General features: G+C 45.0%; 1 pseudogene; it reads left to right on the top strand.

Annotated features, from left to right (window-relative positions):
* Positions 1 to 7,254: 7,254 nt before the first annotated feature.
* On the top strand, positions 7,255 to 7,372 carry LOC126204645 (5S ribosomal RNA; annotated as a pseudogene).
* The last annotated feature ends 318 nt before the right edge of the window (positions 7,373 to 7,690 follow it).

Genomic DNA, 7,690 nt, shown 5'->3' with positions numbered 1-7,690 from the left:
TCACTGTCCTTCTACCATTTTTCGTAGATGCTCGCGACAGTAGCACGCGAACATTCAATCAGCTTCGCCGTTTTCGAGTTACTCGTTCGCAGGCTCTGCGTTGTAATAATCGCCCCTTTGTGAAAGTCTCTTATCTCAATGGATTTCCCCTTTTGCATTCTACATCTTCGCTAGGGGGATCCTTATCCGTGTCACCTCAGCTTACATACGAGGTGCATTCAAGTTCTAAGGCCTCTGATTTTTTTTCTCCGGACTGAGATAGAAACATGCGCATTGTTTTAAAATGAGGCCGCGTTCATTGTAAATACGTCCCAGAGATGGCAGCACCGTACAGCAGATGGAATTTTACCGCCAGCGGCGAGAATGAGAACTGTTTTAAATACTTAAAATAGCGACGTTTTCCTTACTTGAACAGCGCGCAATCATTCGTTTTCTGAATTTACGTGGTGTGAAACCAATTGAAATTCATCGACAGTTGAAGAAGACATGTGGTGATGGAGTTATGGATGTGTCGAAAGTGCGTTCGTGGGTGCGACAGTTTAATGAAGGCAGAACATCGTGTGAGAACAAACCGAAACAACCTCGGGCTCGCACAAGTCGGTCTGACGAAACGATCGAGAAAGTGGAGAGAATTGTTTTGGGGGATCGCCGAATGACTGTTGAACAGATCGCCTCCAGAGAGCATTTCTGTGGGTTCTGTGCACACAATCCTGCATGACGACCTGAAAATGCGAAAAGTGTCATCCAGGTGGGTGCCACGAATGCTGACGGACGACCACATGGCTGCCCGTGTGGCATGTTGCCAAGCAATGTTGACGCGCAACGACAGCATGAATGGGACTTTCTTTTCGTCGGTTGTGACAATGGATGAGACGTAGATGCCATTTTTCAATCCAGAAACAAAACGCGAGTCAGCTCAATGGAAGCACACAGATTCACCGCCACCAAAAAAATTTCGGGTAACCGCCAGTGCTGAAAAAATGATGGTGTCCATGTTCTGGGACAGCGAGGGCGTAATCTTCACCCATTGCGTTCCAAAGGGCACTACGGTAACAGGTGCATCCTACGAAAATGTTTTGAAGAACAAATTCCTTCCTGCACTGCAACAAAAACGTCCGGGAAGGGCTGCGCGTGTGCTGTTTCATCAAGACAACGCACCCGCACATCGAGCTAACGTTACGCAACAGTTTCTTCGTGATAACAACTTTGAAGTGATTCCTCATGCTCCCTACTCACCTGACCAGGCTCCTAGTGACTTTTGGCTTTTCCCAACAATGAAAGACACTCTCCGTGGCCGCACATTCACCAGCCGTGCTGCTATTGCCTCAGCGATTTTCCAGTGGTCAAAACAGACTCCTAAAGAAGCCATGGCGTCAGCGTTGTGAAAAATGTGTACGTCTGCAGGTTGATTACGTCGAGAAGTAACGCCAGTTTCATCGATTTCGGGTGAGTAGTTAATTAGAAAAAAAATCGGAGGCCTTAGAACTTGAATGCACCTCGTACTTTCCTTACCGCGTCACGTGCTCGCAACGCCACGAGGCGGCATCCAAAGTCGCGGTGAGCAGTGGTCATAATGTTTTGGCTCTTCGGTTTATATTTTTTCTCCGCAAAACTGCTGTCCAGAGGGCAGAGGGGAATAGTTTCAGACCTCACAGCTGTTTACAGGACAACGCCAGTAGAGTTCCTCCTGTAACGTTCATCACGAATATACGCATCTGAACATCATCTCACTGTCCTACAGCATTGCCAGAGAGCGATAATTTCAAATGTTAGTAAAAACTACGAAAAAATATTAGGTATCTTTATTTTCACTCTAGAATATTGTGGAGAACTGCCCCAAAAGAAAATTCCATCCAGCTGCTACGAATAAATAAATGAATAAGTAAAATGTTTTTTTTAATATTTTTGAATTTTTTTTTTTTACTGCGACCGGTGGAGAAAACATAACCACTGACGTATTTCGACTCGAAATAATATATAAATATTCTCAAAATTTATACATGCATTTGGCCGGGCGAAGTGGCCGTGCGGTTAAAGGCGCTGCAGTCTGGAACGGCAAGACCGCTACGGTCGCAGGTTCGAATCCTGCCTCGGGCATGGATGTTTGTGATGTCCTTAGGTTAGTTAGGTTTAAGTAGTTCTAAGTTCTAGGGGACTTATGACCTCAGCAGTTGAGTCCCATAGTGCTCAGAGCCATTTGAACCATTTTTATAAATGCATTTGATACACACACTGAAGAGCCAAAGGTACTGTACATCTGCCCAATATCGTGTAGTGCCCCCGCGGGCACGCAGAAGTGCCGCAACACAACGTGGCATGGACTCGACTAATGTCTGAAGTAGTGCTGGAGGGAACTAACACCATGAATTCTGCAAGGCTGTCCATAAATCCGTAAGAGTACGAGGAGGTGAAGATCTCTTCAGAATCTCAGATATGCTCAATAATGTTCATGTCAGGGGAGTTCGGTGGTCAGCGGAACTGTTTAAACTCATAAGAGTGTTCCTGGAGCCACTCTGTAGCAATTCTGGACATGTGCGGTGTCGCATTGCCCTGCTGGTATTGCCCTAGTCCGTCGGAATGCACAATGCACATGAATGGATGCAGGTGATCAGACAGGATACTTACGTATCACTTGTCACAGTCGTATCTAGACGTATCAGGGGTCTCATATCACTCCAACTGTACATATCCCACAACATTACAGAGTCTCCTCCAGTTTGAACAGTCCCCTGCTGATATGTAGGGTCCATGGATTCATGAGGTTGTCTTCATACCCATACAAGTCCAGTCGCTCAATACAATTTGAAACGAGACTCGTTCGACCAGGCAACATGTTTCCTGTCGTCAACAGTCCAATGTCGGTGTTGACGGGACTAAATGGGGCGTGAAGCATTGTATCGTGCAGTCATCAAGGATACACGAGTGGGCCTTCGGTTTCGAAAACCCATACCGATTATGTTTCGTTGAATGGTTCGCAGGCTGACACTTGTTGATGGCCCAGCATTGAAATGTGCAGCAGTTTGCGACGGGGCTACACTTCTGTCAGTCTCTTAAATCTTGATAACCTGCCAATGTAACAGCAGTAACCGATCCAACACTTGTCTTACATAGGAGTTGCCGACCCGAGCACCGTGTTCCGCCTATTTACATATCTCTGTGTTTCAATACTCATGCCTATACTAGTTTCTTTGGCACTTCAGTGTATTTTATCGTGAAAAAATAAAAGTATTCCGAGATGAAAAATGAAATATGTAGAGTTGTGAAACTGTTTCACCTACGCAACGCTAAATGTTGTCACTGATGAATTTGCTTTCTGTTAGACCTTGTAGAAGTTTCCAGCGAAAAAGTTTTTACGAAATCTATGAAATTTATTTTTGTAACATCTATGACGACAACCTATAACCGCATTTTATTTACGAGAGATTCCGTACCCGGCAGTGCCAGAGTACGTCTGTGGGCCTTGACAGGACCGAGAATATTCGCTACTTCCCGAAAAAGTTATTTTTAGCTCTTATTGACCTTTCGTCACGGCAACCATCACAATAGATGGCCGATATACGCTATACAAAAGCAATATGTACTTTCAGGGCACTATTTCTGAGGAAGTCGAGCAAAATATATTTTTGCCTCTGTTTTTATGAAAGCCAAGTTTTGTCGAAGTATACTGTAAGACTATTGCCCTCAGTACGCACTAAGTGCATTTTAGACAAAACTTCGGTCTTCCTGTTGCAATGTCTCTGCATTCGATTAAAAAAAATTTCCGTCATTATACTTTCTGATCTAAAACCAAGTGACTGGAGAACACAAAGAACGGAGGTCTCTGAGCCAGAACAATTGAATTTTTCAGAGAGAGCACTCTATTTTTCTAGCTGTCGGATTCTCTCGTCTGTCGTCGTATGGAAATGCAGTTCCACACACTAACATTTTACCACAATCCTCAAATTCCGTATTTTATGTTTTCATTTATTTTTCTTTCCTGGAGATGCAAAACGCATGCTTACAATTAGAGTCTGCTGATGCTACTACACAGTTAATACGAAATACAATCTATTAGGAAAAGCCACACGGTCTTGCTGTCGTTTCACGAATCTGTGCAAAATTTATATTATTCCCGACTCCTTCACTGTTGATCAGGTCAGTAAAAAGTCATCAGTACCTTCGATAAGACAATTTTAGATTGTTTTTGAATGTTCTTTCGCCCTTTACGCCCAACTACCGGAGTATCATTACGCGTGGACCCTTGCTCCTGGATTTTGCAGCACACGTCAGTGGTCCGTTCCATGGAAGACTGAAATCAGACGTGAACACACGATATCACAGGAAACACTAAACATTCGGTGGCGCTTTTAACAACGGCGAGAAAGCTACAAGGCGGGCGAATCACAGCACTTAGAGTTGGTGGACTGCAGGAAGCGGATGTGGCCTTGAGGTGTTCAAAAATGGTTCAAATGGCTCTGAGCACTATGGGACTTCTTCTGAGGCCATCAGCCCCTAGAACTTAGCCGGCCGCGGTGGTCTCGCGGTTCTAGGCGGGCAGTCCGGAACCGTGCGACTGCTACGGTCGCAGGTTCGAATCCTGCCTCGGGCATGGATGTGTGTGATGTCCTTAGGTTAGTTAGGTTTAAGTAGTTCTAAGTTCTAGGGGACTAATGACCACAGCACTTGAGTCCCATAGTGCTCAGAGCCATTTGAACCATTTGAACCCTAGAACTTAGAACTACTTAAACCTAACTAATATGAGGACATCACACACATCCATGCCCGAGGCAGGATTCGAACCTGCAACCGTAGCAGTCGCGTGGATCCAGACTGTAGCGCCTAGAACCGCTCGGCCACTCCGGCCGGCCCTTGAGTTGTCAAACGGCCACAGACACGCAGGTTCGAAGTCGACGACCCATTTACTGTCTACGAAAAGAGAACAGAAAAAGTGCGGGGTAATAACGGCATAGGTATTGGACGGTACAGATGCTGTACGGAGGTGTGTACTAAAAAAATAACATCATACTTAAAGAAATACATTTGCTGGCAAGAGGATGCGTTCACTTCTGGCAAGTGTGAAGGAAGAGAGTAGAAGGAAACCCATAGTTCCCGAAAAGATTTGTTCTCTTCATTTCTGGCCAATTACCGTACCCCTCATGTGTACATTGCCTGATAAAGAAAATAAAGAATTTGAATCCTTTTTTGTTTCCATCAATGCTTGTTCGATGTACGAATTAAACAGTAGGAGCAAAAGACTACGTCCCTGTCTTACAACCTTTTCTTGATCTTCTATTCTTATTCTTCCTTCTTCGCTTTTATAGACACCTTAAATTAACCATCGTACCAATAGCTTACACCATTTTCCTGCGAATTTAGAACATCTTGCACCGTTTTATTGGGATGATATTTACATAAGTTTAGTACACACAACAGATACACATAATAGAGACTTTAGTCATCAATAACGTATTCTCCTTCACTATTTACAACAGTCTGCCAAAGATGAGGTAACTTTCAGGTTCCGCGGCAGCATAAATCACGTGGTTTTGGGGCGAAGAACTCGTCGAGCCACGTTCGGAGCCCATTTTCGTCCAACAAGTTCCATGAAGGTTGTTCGATAGAGAGCGGACAAGGTGAAAATCAGAGGGCGCAAGATTAGGTGAATAAGGCGGATGCGGAATGACTTCCCAATCCAACTCATGTATACTGTCTTGTCAGTCTAGCAGAAAGCAGGCGGTCGTCATCGTGGAGTACCATCGCTTCACATATTCTTCCAGACTTGTTCGTGGCCGACCGCTGTGGCCGTGCAGTTCTAGGCGCTGCAGTCCGGAACCGCCTCGGGCATGGATATGTGTGATGGCTCTGAGCACTATGGGACTCAACTGCTGAGGTCATTAGTCCCCTAGAACTTAGAACTAGTTAAACCTAACTAACCTAAGGACATCACAAACATCCATGCCCGAGGCAGGATTCGAACCTGCGACCGTAGCGGTCTTGCGGTTCCAGACTGCAGCGCCTTTAACCGCACGGCCACTTCGGCCGGCTGTTAAGGATTGTGTTACAAAGTTTACCATCATCCTATTTCACCCGTTTGGTGTTCAGTTGCTTGTTTTTTTAATTAACCTTTGCTATTGTATTTGCTGTTTTAATGCAGGTTTCTAAATTTTTTATATTATTAACTTTCTTGGCGTGTAAGGCCTTCAGGCGTGTTCGTGGTCACTTGCCTTAAAATTCTAATTTGGTATTTGTATTTACCCAGTAAGCCTTTAAAACCTTATTTACTGCCATTCCTGGCGTCTGATGCCTTCTGCCGTGTTCGTGGCGACTTGCCTTTAATATTTCAACACCTGTAATTTGTAAGTTGCAGCGAGTTTTAAACAATTCTTAATTTATTGCCATTCCTGGCGTGTAAGGCCTTCTGCCCAGATCACAGTGGCTTGCTTTTAAAACATTATCTGCTGTATCTGTATTTAATGGTGATTTGCTAAATTGTAACTAACTGAAAACACTATTATTTACGCAGCTGTTTATTCCTTCATTAATAACGTGGGGTATTTTTATTTATTGTTGGGTCTGGAATTACTGGTTTAAAATAGATGGTGTGTAACTGTAAAAGGCAACCAATAGTAACTGATTACGGCGCCGTCCACAGTCGTAACCGAATCCTGCCTTCCCTTGACTACCAGGTTTCAGGAAACCTTGTCCGCTGTTCTGGTACCACAGGCGATTTGGCTGTCAGGCCACGTGCTGCACACCTCCAAGTAATTTCACAAAGGACTCAGCGGTATGTAGTAGACGCAGCAGAACGCAGTTTTCTTAAAAGTGCAAAGTCATAAACGAAGGCGCCGTCCCTAGTCCTGGAAGTATCGCACTCAGAACTGGCCTAATTACCTGAGACGTGGCCACATATGCAATGAACAGGCAAGTAAACCATTGCTATATTATCATCTCAGCTCCAGATGCAACTACACTACCATACAGAAAGAACGAAGTAGACACACCTCTCCACCTCCAGGTAACAACTCTCCCATTGCAACATAATTTTATGGTGAACATGAAGTAGCAGTGGACTTGGGTCATACAATGTAGGCTTTCACGTTCGGTATTGTCTTCAGTTAAGACTTCCGGGCTGATAGGCTGTGGTCATTGTGTAAAACTCTCCCCTGACGTTTCGACTCCGAGTGCAGGAGACATCCTCCGAGGTAGACTCGGGCTTCAGTCGAAAGTTCAAATGAAGATCATGCTAGCAAATGTTATTGAGCTAATACTGGGAGCGTCAACGGCCTTGCCGCAGTGGATACACCGGTTCCCGTCAGATCACCGAAGTTCAGCGCTGTAGTGCGTGGCCGGCACTTGGGTGGGTGACCATCTGGGCCGCCACGCGCTGTTGTCATTTTTCGGGGTGCACTCTGCCTCGTGATGTCAATTGAGGAGCTACTCGACCGATTAGTAGCGGCTCCGGTCAAAGAAAACCATCCTAACGACTGGAATAGCAGAGTGCTGAAAACACGCCACTCCTATCCGCATCCTACACTGAGGATGACACGGTAGTCGGATGGTCCTGATGGGCCATTTGTGGCCTGAAGACGGAGTGCTTAATACTGGCAGCGGATTTCACTCAAGGATTGAAAGTAAACCTCATCATAGTTTAGTTCGAAATATGAAGTGGGCCAGCACTGGTAAAATAGGCAAAACTACTTATACCATCATG

Source organism: Schistocerca nitens, chromosome 9, assembly GCF_023898315.1.
Source record: "Schistocerca nitens isolate TAMUIC-IGC-003100 chromosome 9, iqSchNite1.1, whole genome shotgun sequence".
Classification (NCBI taxonomy): domain Eukaryota; kingdom Metazoa; phylum Arthropoda; class Insecta; order Orthoptera; family Acrididae; genus Schistocerca; species Schistocerca nitens.
This window is presented reverse-complemented; position numbering and strand designations above follow the sequence as displayed.